The sequence below is a fragment of the Mustela lutreola genome, chromosome 16 (assembly GCF_030435805.1).
Source record: "Mustela lutreola isolate mMusLut2 chromosome 16, mMusLut2.pri, whole genome shotgun sequence".
Lineage (NCBI taxonomy): Eukaryota > Metazoa > Chordata > Mammalia > Carnivora > Mustelidae > Mustela > Mustela lutreola.
In genome coordinates, this window is record NC_081305.1 from 8,823,113 (window position 1) to 8,837,075 (window position 13,963).

Below are 13,963 nucleotides of genomic sequence, written 5' to 3' on the forward strand. Positions count from 1 at the left end.
CTGATCTGGGAAGTGAGAGCACAGTTCTGGCTTCTGGCCCAGGCAGGGTTCTTTCTAATACATTGCAGTGACACAAATAAACAGATATATTTGCAATGCACATGGACAATAATTAATTATTTTCCACCAGGCTGAAGCTGCTGTAGTTTATATAAGACTGTACAATCTTATTGAGCAACAGAGTAGGGGCGCCTGGGTGGCGCAGTCAGTTGAGTGTCTGACTCTCAGTTTCAGCTCAGGTCTTGATCTCAGGATCCTGAGATCAAGCCCTGCACTGGGCTCCAAGCTCAGCCGGAGGTCTGTTTGAGATTCTCTCTCTCCCTCAGCCCCTCCCACTTATGCTCTCTCTCTCTAAAATAAGTAAATACATCTTTAAAATAATAAAAATAAAAACAATGGAGTAAGCAGCCGATAGCAGAGAGCAAGGAGGAAAAGACAATGTGTCCCTGAAAACATTTCTCTTGACTCCTGGTGGCATCACAAGATGACATTTCCCAGACTCCCTTGCAGCTGAGTGTGACCAGGTGGTTGAGTTCTGGCCAATGGAAAGTAAGCAGAAGTGGTCCCATTGTGCCTAGGCTTGCCCCATAAAAATCTCCTAGGAGCCCTGCTTTTTTTTCTTTTCTCATCCAGCATCTGGTTTGGGGGATACAGGAGAAGATCTGGAGGCCTAGGGGATGGTTGACCCCAAGATGTCATAAGCCTGCATCCGAGGATCACAGCTGCTGAATGCCTACACTGATTTGTTACTTGAACAAGAAATGAAAGTCAGCTTTTGATCTATGTGTCTGTTTTTGTGCCAGCAATTGCACTACTGGGTATTTACCCTAAAGATACAAACGTAGTGATCCAAAGGGGCACGTGCACCCGAATGTTTATAGCAGCAATGTCCACAATAGCCAAACTATGGAAAGAACCTAGATGTCCATCAACAGATGAATGGATCAAGAAGATGTGGTATATATACACAATGGAATACTATGCAGCCATCAAAAGAAATGAAATCTTGCCATTTGCGACAACATGGATGGAACTAGAGTGTATCATGCTTAGTGAAATAAGTCAAGCAGAGAAAGACAACTATCATATGATATCCCTGATATGAGGAAGTGGTGATGCAACATGGGGGCTTAAGTGGGTAGAAGAAGAATCAATAAAACAAGATGGAATTGGGAGGGAGACAAACCATAAGTGACTCTTAATCTCACAAAACATACTGAGGGTTGCTGGGGGGAGGGGGGTTGGGAGAAGAGGGTGGGATTATGACATTAGGGAGGGTATGTGTTTTGGTGAGTGCTGTGAAGTGTGTAAACCTGTTGATTCACAGACCTGTACCCCTGGGGATAAAAATACATGTTTATAAAAAATAAAAAATTAAAAAAAAAAAGAAATCAAAGTCAGTTCTGGGAGTTGTCTGTTATGGTAGTTAACTAATCCTGATTAAAAGAAGAAGGTTCTGGAAGGAAGCTGAGAAGTGCTTTTCAATGTGATAGCTTGGTAAACGTTCAAAGCCATGCTCATCAGCAGCAAAAAGTATTTACCACACCCTACTTGGGAAAGCATAAATAGGTCTCGGATCCTTAAGATATAAACATTCACAAAACATTTTTCCCCCTTATCCTAGATCACCTGATTTTCTTTTTCATCAATTATCTTTCATTATTTCCACTAATTTGAACCTTATGTTTCTGTATCCATTTGGTGGCTATGGTAATGATGATGATGATGAGAGCCACTATCTATTGGGTTCTTAGTATCTACCAGTCACTTTGAGTACATTGTCTCATTCTATATTCAAATATATTGTGTGGATGTCACTGTTCTCCCTATTTTATAGATGAGAAAACTGAGGCTGAGAAACATAAGGGATCTGCCCACTAGACTGAATTCCCAGAGGCTGGCCCAATGAAGGTTGTGTACTTGGTGAATAAAGGAATGAAATTCAAGAGCCTGGTTTGGAAATCAGTGTTAAATGGACAAGTGAGGCTTGGTGCTCCCTGGCAGTGTTTTTCCAGACATCTGTGTGCACTCTGGATACTGTTTTAGAATCAGGAAGGACCAGGAGTGGCCTAAAGCCCCAGGTTTGATGTAGAGGAAGTTTTTTTTTTTTTTTTTTGAGATTTTATTTATTTATTTGACAGACACAGCGGGAGAGGGAACACAAGCAGGGCCAGTGGGAGAGGGAGAAGCAGGATTCCCGCTAAGCAGGGAACCCAATGTGGGGCTCGATCCCAGGACCCTGGGATCATGACCTGAGCCGAAGGCAGACGTTCAGCGACTGAGCCACCCAGGTGCCCCTGATGTAGAGGAACTTGTAAGTACTCACTCCACTGAGGTTGAGGTCAGAGAAAACACTTTGTTGAAGTCTGTGGGTGGCTCTCAGAAGGGCTTCCTTCCCACTCTATGCATTGACAAAATAGCTGCACAGAGAGAGGGACACACTGGTCAAGAGCCAGCTTTCTGGGGTCAGACTACTGGACTCAAGTTCTCTGCTTGAGTTCAGGGCTAAGTTATTTAAAGAGTTTGTGCCTCGTTCTCCTTGTATGTAGAAAGAGAGTATCTGAAATGTAAATGACATGATGCCTGTAAAGCATTTAGCACAATATCCACCATCTTTTGAGCACTTGATAAATTCAGGCTTTTATGTGATCACAATCAACATTATCACTATCGGTGCCACAGGACCAGCACTATTCTGCAAAGAGGGATCTCCTTAGCCACCAGCATGCACAATGGGTTGACTAAAGAAACTGCCAGCGCAAGCATCAGCCCGAAGATCCCAACTCCTATTATTTACAGACTTATCAGAATGCTCATATGATAATGTCAAGATTAACCGATCAGCGGTGCGCACCTGCAGTATGCCAGGAACACAGAGTTAATATACAAAAGGCAAGTCGGTTTTTTGTCACTGACCTAGCCAAGGGCAGACAGGGACGAGCAGCCACAGCTGACATTTCCATGCCCTACTGCTGAACCTTCTGCAATGGGCAGGTCCTCCTTGGGCTCACTGTCTAAAGAGATGGGCCCCCATGTTCCCCAGCCAGAGCGGACCAGCAGTGCTGCAGTGCGTGAGAGTAACAAGGACAAAAGCAGTAGTAACAGCAGCGGCTCCGAGCTGCTGGCAGTTCAGGATGGGTCAGGCATTGTGCTGGCCACACGAGGACCTTCCCTCATTCACTCTCCAGTCAACCCTAAGAGGTAGGTAAGTTTACCTTTTGGGGGGGTGGGAAAATTGGTATTCAGAAAGTGTAAGTATTTTGCCCAAGGGGACACGGGGACACAGGTAGGGGGATTCGAATCCAGGTCACTGCTACTACTCAAAAGCCTGAGATATGAAGAACTTAACCATACGGCATGAGCCTTTCTGAGCCCTACCTGCTGTGGGCTCTCTTTCTTGTCAAAAATTTCCCTGTCTCTGACCTGATTTCCTCTTAGGAACTATTCTGGGCAATGTTTACCCCACTGAAATGATGAACTGTATTTGTAACATTTCTGAATGAAATCACAAGTCATTTCCATAATGCCTGAATAGCCTGAAAAATATAATTTTGCTGTGCACCGTGTGAACACACTGCATAGTATTTAAACAATAAAGGTTACCTCTCATGTACTACAGCTGTGTTTTATGCTAATAACCAGAATCATTTAATCATTACGGGCTAATGACCTGCAAAATTTCATTTTAAAAATGAAGTCATATCTGGGCCTCTGGAAGGCCAAATTGGATAAAAAATGAGGAAAGCCAATGTTCAATTGATATTCTTGAGTCAAGAGCAGCTGAACGGTCTGTGTTGTATCATTCCAACTTTGAGTAGTAAAAGAATTTGTGCATTTGAACTAGAAACAAGCTGGAAATTCTACACCTTACGGGTCATCCTGGTATCACCAAAGTGTCACCAGAATACAGAGATCCCTGTTCCAGCATCCTGGTTATCAACAGATTTGGATATGTGTCTTGCCTCTTCTCTCTGCAGCAGCTCTCTGTCCTTCTCAGCTGGGATCTGTTACTGCTAAGCCTCAACCGTGCGGGGAGAGCAGAGCACAGAGCGAGGGACAAGCCAGCTCTCTGCTGGGGATCCTGAGTGGCTTGGCCTTCCTGGGCATTTCCTTCCCTGACCACCCTCTGCTTCTCTGGGAGAGCTACCAAACGCATCCTCAGCCATCCCACGGTGCTTTGGTCAACCTTGATCTTGGGTTCCTATAGGTAAAATGCCCCAGCAGACTTGTGTTAGAAGCTCTGTTCACTGCCTGCCTGAAGCTGTCCTTTCCCTTCCTTGCTAACAGAACTGTGATTCTGTTCGATTGCCGAAGTTCTTGGGGGATGTACTGGAGTCGATCCAAGCCAGTCAGGGTGTGATAAAACTGTAGGAATGGCCCCAACTCTTCACTACACCCTTACCGGTACCCTCTGCCATGAAAATGTAGAGTGTCTCAGTCTGTAGGTGGGACATAATTCCTCACCCCCGAATACAATCATATGATTTGTTTTGATACATAGATATGACACCAAAAGCGACAAAAGAAAAAAATAATAAACTGGACTTCCTCGAATTTTAAATTTTTGTTCTTCAAAGGATATTAACAAGAGTTAAAGGATGACCTACAGAATAGAGGAGAATATGTGCAAACCATACATTTAATTATGTTCTAGTATCCAGAATAATACAACTCAACAAAAAAGATATAATAATCCAATTAAAATATAGATAAAGGACTTGAATAGACATCTCTCCAAAGCAGACATGCAAATGGCCAGCAAACACATAAAAAGATGCTCAACATCATTAGTCATTAGGGAAATAGAAATCAAGACCACAATGAGATCCTGCTTCCCATCTACTGGGATAGCTGTAATAAAAACAATTAAATAGCGAAGGTTGTTTTGTCAAGGACGCAGAGAAACTGGAACCCCCTCCCTTGTGAGTAAGAATATAAAATGTTGCAGACATGGTAGAAAATCATTTGGTGATTTCTCAAAAAGTTAAGTTATGTCCTGTGATCAAAAAATTCCTGTCCTAAGTATATACCCACTAGGACAGAAAACAGGTATTTAGACAAAGCTTGCATATGAATGGTTATAGTAGCATAATTCATACCAGCCGAAGTAGAAATAGAAGAAACTCGACATTCATCAACTCGTGAATGGATAAAGAACACGTGGTATATCCATACATATGATGGAATATTACTCAGCTGTAAAAAGGAACAAAGTAACTGAAAGATGCTACCATGTGAATGAAATTTCAAAACATTATGTTAAATGAAATAAACCAGACATAAAAGGCCATGACTATGAGATATTCTATTCTAAACAGGTAAACCCAAGAGAGATGGAAAGTACTTTCGTGGTTACTAGGGGCGGGAGATGAGGATAAAGGGAATGACTGCTTAGTGGATACAGGGTTTCTTTGGGGGAAGATAAAAATGCTCTGGAATTTTTGACTGTTCAAGTGGTGACTGTTCATAAGAAACAGCACTGTGTATATTACCACTATTTGTCAGTTATGGGCCGAACGTTTGTTCTCTGAGCACGTTAAACTAATGTTGCACGTGTGTATATCCATAGACGCACACTTCTTTTCCTCCCAGACAGCCAGCTGTTAAGCACTCACCAGCACACCTCAGCTGCAGGGCTCTATGCTCCAGAGTGAGACCTCCTCAGGCCACCTAAAAACAGTCTTAACGGAATCTTTCTCCTCCCAGCTGGTGCCCAAAGAAACATTCAGAGCAAGGTACCAAAAGCCCTCCAGAGAGGTGAGAATTCCTATGGCTGGCCGCAGGTGGCTCCTGACCTTCAAAGATGGGGTGGGGGGAATCACTGTGGCCCTTGAGCTCCCCCGAGGGCAGTGTCTGCCAGTGAAAGACATTTCTTACTTTGCTGACTTCTAGACAGCCAGTCACACTTGGTTACTGTTTTTAGTTGTACATACTAGTACTGAATTATTTTTTATGGATGTTGTTCCTCAATTAGTGGATTCCCTGGAGACCGAGCAAGCCTCTGGAATTGAGCTTCTCCTGAGCTGTAATCACTGCTGCCACATGGACCATTGGGAGCTGGTTTTATGCTCCTCCACCTCTCCTGCCCAGACTAACCCATGGGCCCCTCTGACCAGCGGCAGGAGGGGGACATGCCTTGCCCATGTGGCATCACAGCTTGCGAGTGGGATCTCAAGCTTGTCAAGAGGTGGTGGCTGGACACTGAGGAGAGAACATATAGGCAACTGCAGCCCTGAGTACTCTTTGGCTGTCCTTGGAACTGACAGACGTTGGTCATCAGGCACAAGGTCAGAGGCTGACCTCGGAGCTTCTTGTCTGTCGTGGTGATTTCAGGTAGCCTACTTCCAGACTACTCATAAGGCTTCCTACCTCATGAACTTTTTGGCTAAGAGCAGCTAAACAGCATTGCCAGTGGCAACCACTGATTGAGAGCTGAACACTGCATCTATTACCTCATTAAAACTGCTGGCAGTTCTGAGGCAGTTGTTATTATCTGTTCCTGCTTTGGAGATGAGGAAATGGAGGTGCATGGAGATACAATTATTTGCTCCCAGTAACATGGCCAGCAGCTTGCCTCCAGAGGCCATTACGCTCATCACTACTTACACAACCTGCAAATGGGCAAGAACATCATCACCAGCTTCATGAGGTCTCCTGGATGGGGAAAAGCCAGGAAGCACCACGGATCACCCTTCTCTACCTTCCAGCTCCAGAGAGGTCCCTGGAGAACCATGGTCTGATCAGGGTCACAAAAGAAGTCAGGTTGACTTGCCCTCCCATTTTTGTCAGTGAACTTGAGCTTCTCTGCTCTGACCCTTGGTTTACTAGTCTACAAAAGGGAGATCATGGTATCTACCTATCATGAGGAATGTGTGGTTGCATGGTTTCTGTGTAATATGGGGATCATAATGGCACTGTTCTTCCAGGGCATTGTGAGGATTTCGTGTATTCTTGCATATAAAAGGTCACGAAAATTGCATGGTATAATATAAGTGCTCAGGACATGTTACCCATAGATATCACCATGATCACGACGACCACCACCACCATCATCATCATCATTATTTAGAAGGCAGTATCATCATCATCATCGTCATCATCATCATTATTTAGAAGGCAGTATTTATATCTTGGTAAAAGACATGGGGGGATACCTGGTACATCATTGGCACCCAATAAATAGCAGTTCCCATTTCTACCTCCTAAGGTCCCAAGGCTTGCAATGTCATGCCTACCAACCTTGCACAGACCCCTTCCACACTGTCCCAGTTTTCAGCTGGAAGCCCTGGCTTTGGTGAAGAGTGATCTATTTCCCACCAAGAGTTCGTACAAAGCACAGCTGGATGGTGGAGGCGGACTCCTTCCTCCCTCTCTCTCTTTGCTGTGGTGTGCAAGAGTGCACCTTTTCGTCAACGTCGGGCCCCTCCACCAGCCCAGGCCTGTCCCCAGTTGCCGCAGTATGGCTCACTAAAGTGCACGATGTCACAGAGACAGAGAAGCTTAGCAGAAACTTGTTGATTAAGAGAATACTTAAGTAAAATCTGGCATATACACACCCAACTAACATATAGCTATCATGAACAATGGACTACCTTTGATCCACTTTCAGATTTCTTTTCCTGTATACTTGTTCATAACTGAAATGCTCCGCATTTTAGTGGAAATACGTGCATTGTTGGCTCTATCCACGTTGACTCTGAGTGACATTTAAAGATGTCTTCAAGAAGATCATGCAATGATTCAGTATTGTAATTTTAGTGGAACACAGAATAACAGCATGTCTTATAATTGATTATATAATCACAAAATACATTACAGGAGGCCTTTCTAATGCTGTAATAATGCTGTCAAAAGTACATCACAAAATACATTACAGGAGGCCTTTCTAATGCTGTAATAATGTTGTCAATAGTACCTTAAAATTCTCTATATGACATGATTATTACTACAACTAGAAAAATGTACGACAACAACAACAACAACAACAAAACACAGGGTATGGAAAAGAAAGACTGGAAAGAAATAACCCTAAAAGTTAATGGAGCTTATATTTGGAAAGTAAAATAAACATGGAATCTTCTTTAGCTGGCAGAGAGAAGGAAATGCATTAACAATTTTTGGTCCATCACTCTTAAACTCAATTACAAAGCAGTTTGGATGACTCTTCCTTCCCAAACTGGGAGAGTTTTCAGAATCTCTGGAGTGCTGCAGAATACAGATGTTAGAGGCTTTACTCCAGGATAAAAGAGGTGAGCTCTATGTTCTGTCCTAATCCACACAAAGGGGAAGTCCACCAGGGGGAAGTGGAGACTGTGGCAAAATTGGGGCTTACAGAAAAGAAAGTAAATGGACAGGGAGCAGGAAGCATTCATGGGCAAGCTCATGTACCTTGAAGGTAAATGCACAGTCACTGGGAGAGAGTTGAAAACAAAACGTGGACACGTCTAGCTGGTGGTTGGGTGGTGTGAGAAGTGCATATAGAGGGAAGACAGAGTGGTGGTGAAGGCAAAAGTGTCAGAAGAGGGAAATTAAATGAAGGTGAAGATTTACATCTGCTACCAAATGCTCCAGCCCCACTGATTTTCTTTTTCCAAAAAGAAAAAGAAAAAGAGTTCAATAAAGTTTGCTGGTGATTAAGAGATCATATTTTGAGCCGTATCTGAAACCCCTGCCTTGTTTTACATATAAAATGAGGATAAATGGTCTTCACTTTATGGGGTTGGTGTGAGGATTCAAAGTTATTCCATCTAAAGAGCTGTGAACATTTCCTGGAGCAGTGTCAGTGCTCAGTACAGGTAACCCACCGATATCATCATCATCAACACGGTCATCACATTCATCATAATCAACAGCATCAGCATCACCACCATTGTTTACATTTTTTTTTAAGATTTTATTTATTTATTTGTCAGAGAGAGAGCGAGCACAGGCAGACAGAGTGGAAGGCAGAGTCAGAGGGAGAAGCAGGCTCCCTGCAGAGCAAGGAGCCCGATGTGGGACTCGATCCCAGGACGCTGGGATCATGACCCGAGCCGAAGGCAGCTGCTTAACCAACTGAGCCACCCAGGCATCCCACCACCATTGTTTTCAAATCTTCACCACCATTGTCATCATAACCACCACCACCATCACCACCATCACTCCATTATCACCACCATCATCATCATCACCATCACAATGACTACCATCGGTACCATCACGGCCATCATTGTCACCATCACTGCCATCATCATCACCCCCACCACCGCTGCCACCACCATTATCACCACCATCACAATTACTACCATCAGCATCGTCATCCTCACCATAACTACCAGTCATCATCACCACCATCACTGCTCCTCTGAGGGTCATGTCATCTATACCTTGGGACCACTTGGTCATGAAATAAAAGTTCTCGGAATGAATGTGGTCTCCCTCCTGGTGAGGACTGTGCAGAGGTACAGCAGAGACGGGACAGTAGAGAAAGGCTGATGGAATCCTGCTGGTAGATAGCAAGGTGGGGTGCATACTTCTGAGACCTAAACCCAGCTCCCCTTTCCTGAATGTCTAATTTTTTAAAACCAAGATGCAGAACTTTCAAAACAGCTCTCTTTATAGCCAAGTGCCCAATTACCGGCAACAACGAAGAAGTCCCAGACACGTAGGCTTTGGAACAAGCCAAGGGTCCTTAACGCCCAGCAAACACTTCAGTTGTGGTGAATGTGTCATCATTTCCCTGTCTTCTTTTACCTTTCAGAAACAATAGCATTTGTTTGGCTTTAGAATGCTATCTGGTATCTTGGGACAATCTGTTTTCACAAGGTTGCAGCTGCAAAAGATTCCTCCAGAAGGGGAGGGTGTGGCAGAGGAGCGTGGGCAGTTATTCTGCCAGTCCAATCTCTAGTCTGGCCCTGTGCTCATGTTCTAAGTCATCTGTGTACTTCCACTCTCCACCTCTGAGCCCAGGCTCCCTAAAGCAGATAGACAGACACAAGTCTTTGGATCCTGTCACTCCCCTGCTTAAAACTCTTCAGAGGTTTCCTTTATTCCTTTAGAATAAAGTCCTAGCTGGTGACACTGCTCTCCTAGCCCATCCTACTTCAGCCACATGGGCCCCTTTTTGCTCTGGCCCACATTGTCCAAGCTCCTTTCTGCCTCAGGGCCTTTGTACTTCTGTTCACCTTACCTGGAACGTTTACTGTTGTTCAGTCCCCTTTCTGGTCAAATACCACCTCCTTTAGGAATAGGACTTCCCTGACTTTCTTCCTTCCTCCGGCTGATACTTCAGGGCAAGTTTAGCTTATTTATTGCACTCGGCACAGTTTCTTATTACCATGATTATGGGCTTCTTCCGCCTATGTCTCCTAAGTCCCCTTAAGACAACTGGCTCTTCTGGTATTGACTTGTTTACTATTTTATTGTAGTACGTGGATCAGCACAGCATCCAAAAGACAGCTTAATGAATCAACCATTCATTTAATCAGTGAATGAATGAACCAATTAATTCATGAATGAATGGATGTGACTTTAGCTTCTGGAGGTAGGGAAGACAAGTCCCCTTAAACCCCATTCCACTGACCCCCAGCCTCCAAAAATGTTCAGAGAAGGATGTTATGTGTGTCTTGTCTTGAGAAGGGAAGAAAGCCCCAACAAACTTCACCAGTGAGAGGAACTGAAGAGGGGATTCGGTTAGGAAGAGCGTGACTCCAGGATTCAGGACCCTGGGGCCCCAGGAGCCGGATGGGGGCCTGAAATACCAGGAACACTGGCTACATCATTAATTCATTGCAACAATCAAACCAAACCAAAACAAAACAAAAAATGTTATTGAGCTCCTACTGTATACTGCCTCACTGGCTGTGTTCCAAAGACACTGATAAAGAAGCACACGGTCTAACTCAAACAAGGCTTAGTCCAGTGGCTGCTCACTATTGCTTTGTGCTGCAACCCAGAGCCTTCCTTTTAATCTACGGCAGGAAGGACAGAGCTGGGAGAAATGGTTTTTTAGACCCAGCCAGTTCCAAAGGCCCTCCTCCTTCTTTTTTCCCTTCCATGGGGCTAGAGATGGTCCAGACAGAGCGCCTCGGTGTAGGCCCCACCTCTGCCGCCCGCTTGCTACATGGGACAAGAGCGGCTCTTCCTTCCCAGTTAGGAGAACAGGCTCCTGGATCAGACCAGCTGTGTGTGACGCCCGCTTCCATCATGTCCCAGCTCCATGCACTAGGGCTAGCTGCTAAAATTCTCTCGGCTTTGATTCCCTCATGCCTCAAATGGATATAATAATGCACTCTATTCATAGACCTGTGAAGATTAAATAATCTGGGCAAAGTGCTGAGCACAGAGCCTTGTACAGAGCAGGGACCTCATGGCAGCCACCCTTGGCAGTGGCAGCGGCTCACTTTTCTGGGCCTTCGGACCTCACTGGTAAAAAATGAGATGGGCTGGAGCCTCCTTTGTGTTTGCCAACAGTGCGCCGGGTAAAGAGATCATTTCAGGTGATACTGTGATCTCTGTGATTCCCTTCCGGGTAGAATATCCCACAAGTAGACGGAGCTCATTGGTTTAATTTCAGGCCTGTCACTCTTCCAAAACAGCAAGAATCTGAAGGAGGTTTTGGAAGGAGTCAAGCAGGGTGACTGCCAAGGAGGGGGGAGGGGGCTCACATCCCGGTCAAGTGCCACCATGTGGGAACTGCACCCTGCTGGGTAGATGCAGGTGTTTCCTGGAAGGGCAGCCCCAGAGCAGAGAAGGGGCGCCAGGGGTTTAGGACCCCATAAGCATGGCTCGTTCCAAGGGACACAGCGGCACTAGCCCGGGGCTGGGAAGGGAGACCCACACAGTCACAGAGCTTTTCAAGAGAAGTCTTCCTTCAAACCAACATGTGAACCTTCACGAACACTCAAAATGGAGAAGGGGGGTAGATGGGGAGTGGTGTTCTCATTTTACATACTGAGAAAACACAGCAGAGAAGTTGTTAAATAAAATGACTCTGGGGCCGCACCTTGAATTTCATACCTTGAATTTCTATTGCGTTGGTCTTCTGAGAAGCTTGGAACGCTCACCCCAATTGTGAAATGACTTGGCCCCGTCCTCGTAGTCATACTGAGACCAGGATCAGGGCAAGAACACGTGACACCCTCGTCAACAACACACGCATCAATCACACGGAGGTCCGACATTATGTAAATACCGGCGTATGCATTAGTTTGTGGTCTGCTGTCATCTCATTCCTGGCCAAGCAGCGAGCCAGCTATGTGAAATCTGGCACCAGTCGAAAGTGCGGACAGATGGGGGCATATCAGTGGCCACTGATCACCAGAACGCCGGGCCGAGTCCAGTGAAGGGGATGGAGGAGAGGGAAAATGAAGACTCAGGCTGCCTGGCGTGCTCCGGGAGTCAGAGCCTGACTGAACTGTACCCTAAGCTGTGTGACTAGACAGGGGGGAGAGACACTGATTTGAATCTCACACTTTCCATCTGTGGAATGGGTGGCAAAGGAACGATAAAGGTCAGAGGTTGACAGTACCTGTGGGAAGTGTCCCCGTATCCAGCACCTCCTCGGTGCTCACAAATGAGTACCCCAGGGGAGGTCTTCAGGGAGAGGCCAGCACTGTGCTCCAGTCTGCTGTGAAGTCATCCGTGGGGAATCTGGCAAGGTTAGATCCTACTGTGTCCTGCTCGCTCGGCAACTCGTGCCCACCGCCATGCAAATGCGTATTGTGCCGACTCCGAATGTCCCTGTAAACAGCAGCTCCCAGTGTGACCAGGAGCTCCTCATGGGCAGGCACAGGGTCCTTTTATGGCTGTATTTCCAGGGCACGGCTGTGCTGTCTGGCAGGACAGTCACTAGCCACAGGTGGCTATTAAGTGAAGCTAATTTAAATGAAACTTCAGTCCCTCAGACACACTGGCCACATTTCACCTGCTCGGAGCGACTATACTGGACAAGACAGACCCAGAATTTCTCCACTCTTGCAGAAAGTCCTAGCGGACAGCCCTGACACAGGACAGCGCGGAGTCCGCGGTGATGCGGACCAAGCAGGAGGGTAGGCAGGGAAGGAGGGGCTGGGGCAGACCGTGCCCGGCAGGGCCCCATCCGGGCTTCCAAACCCAGAAACAATAGTCCTTACTAATACTCCCAGAGGCTTTCCTGACCTTACCTTCATTCCCAATTTTCCCTATTTTCTTCACATTTGTCTTAAAATGTCATGTAAAATTTGAAAATACACACACTGTGTAAAAGTAGCATTCGGTGAGGTACACATCCACGCTGGTTCCAAATTGTTCAATTCATAAAGATCACAACTCTCAGCACAGCACGGACCACTGGTGCTAAACGAGTAATAGGAGCCAATCTCCCTGGTACCACTGGCCAGGCATTGCTTGTGTATCATCACACTGACTTCTCATAATACCTACTGGAATACACATTTTACAGATGAGAAGACCAAGGAACAGGAGGTCTGCAGGTCACAGAGTGAGCAAGTGTCAGCCGTGACTCAACCCATGGAAGACTGGCCCTGGATGCCAGGGTCCCCACCATTGCTCTTCCTGTTCGGCGAGAGTCAGGCCAGCAGGCTCTGCTGGGGTTGTTCACCCAAATCCCCCCACACAAAGGTGGCCTCTAGAGAAGTCTGGAGGAGCCATCCTGGGAGTGCGGGATCCCTTCTCTGAAATGGCCAATCACTCTCGGCATCCCCCCTTCCCCTTTTCCTTCCCAGGGTCCTGTCAGATTGGAAGCTGGTGAAAGGTTTTCAGAACTAGCCATGATGTGCTCCCGCAGACCCAAGACCATGTGTGGGGCACAGCTGGGTCCTCCAGAGCAAAGTAAATGGAGAAACTAGTGCACGTCATCACCTGGTCTGGCGGTCAGAGCAGTGACGGTCGCCCACCACCCTTGCGTCAGGAGGACTCACTGGGGCTCCTGCGAGGCTCCTGGTATTCTGTATCAGTGAGACCAGAACAAAAGGGAGATGCCTGT

The 13,963-nt window shown here is 46.0% G+C and overlaps 1 protein-coding gene across 2 annotated transcripts in view; it reads right to left on the reverse strand.

The window, feature by feature from the left end:
* Positions 1-13,963, reverse strand: part of WWOX (WW domain containing oxidoreductase) — a 711,319-nt gene that overhangs the window by 140,108 nt on the left and 557,248 nt on the right. The window lies entirely within an intron of this gene.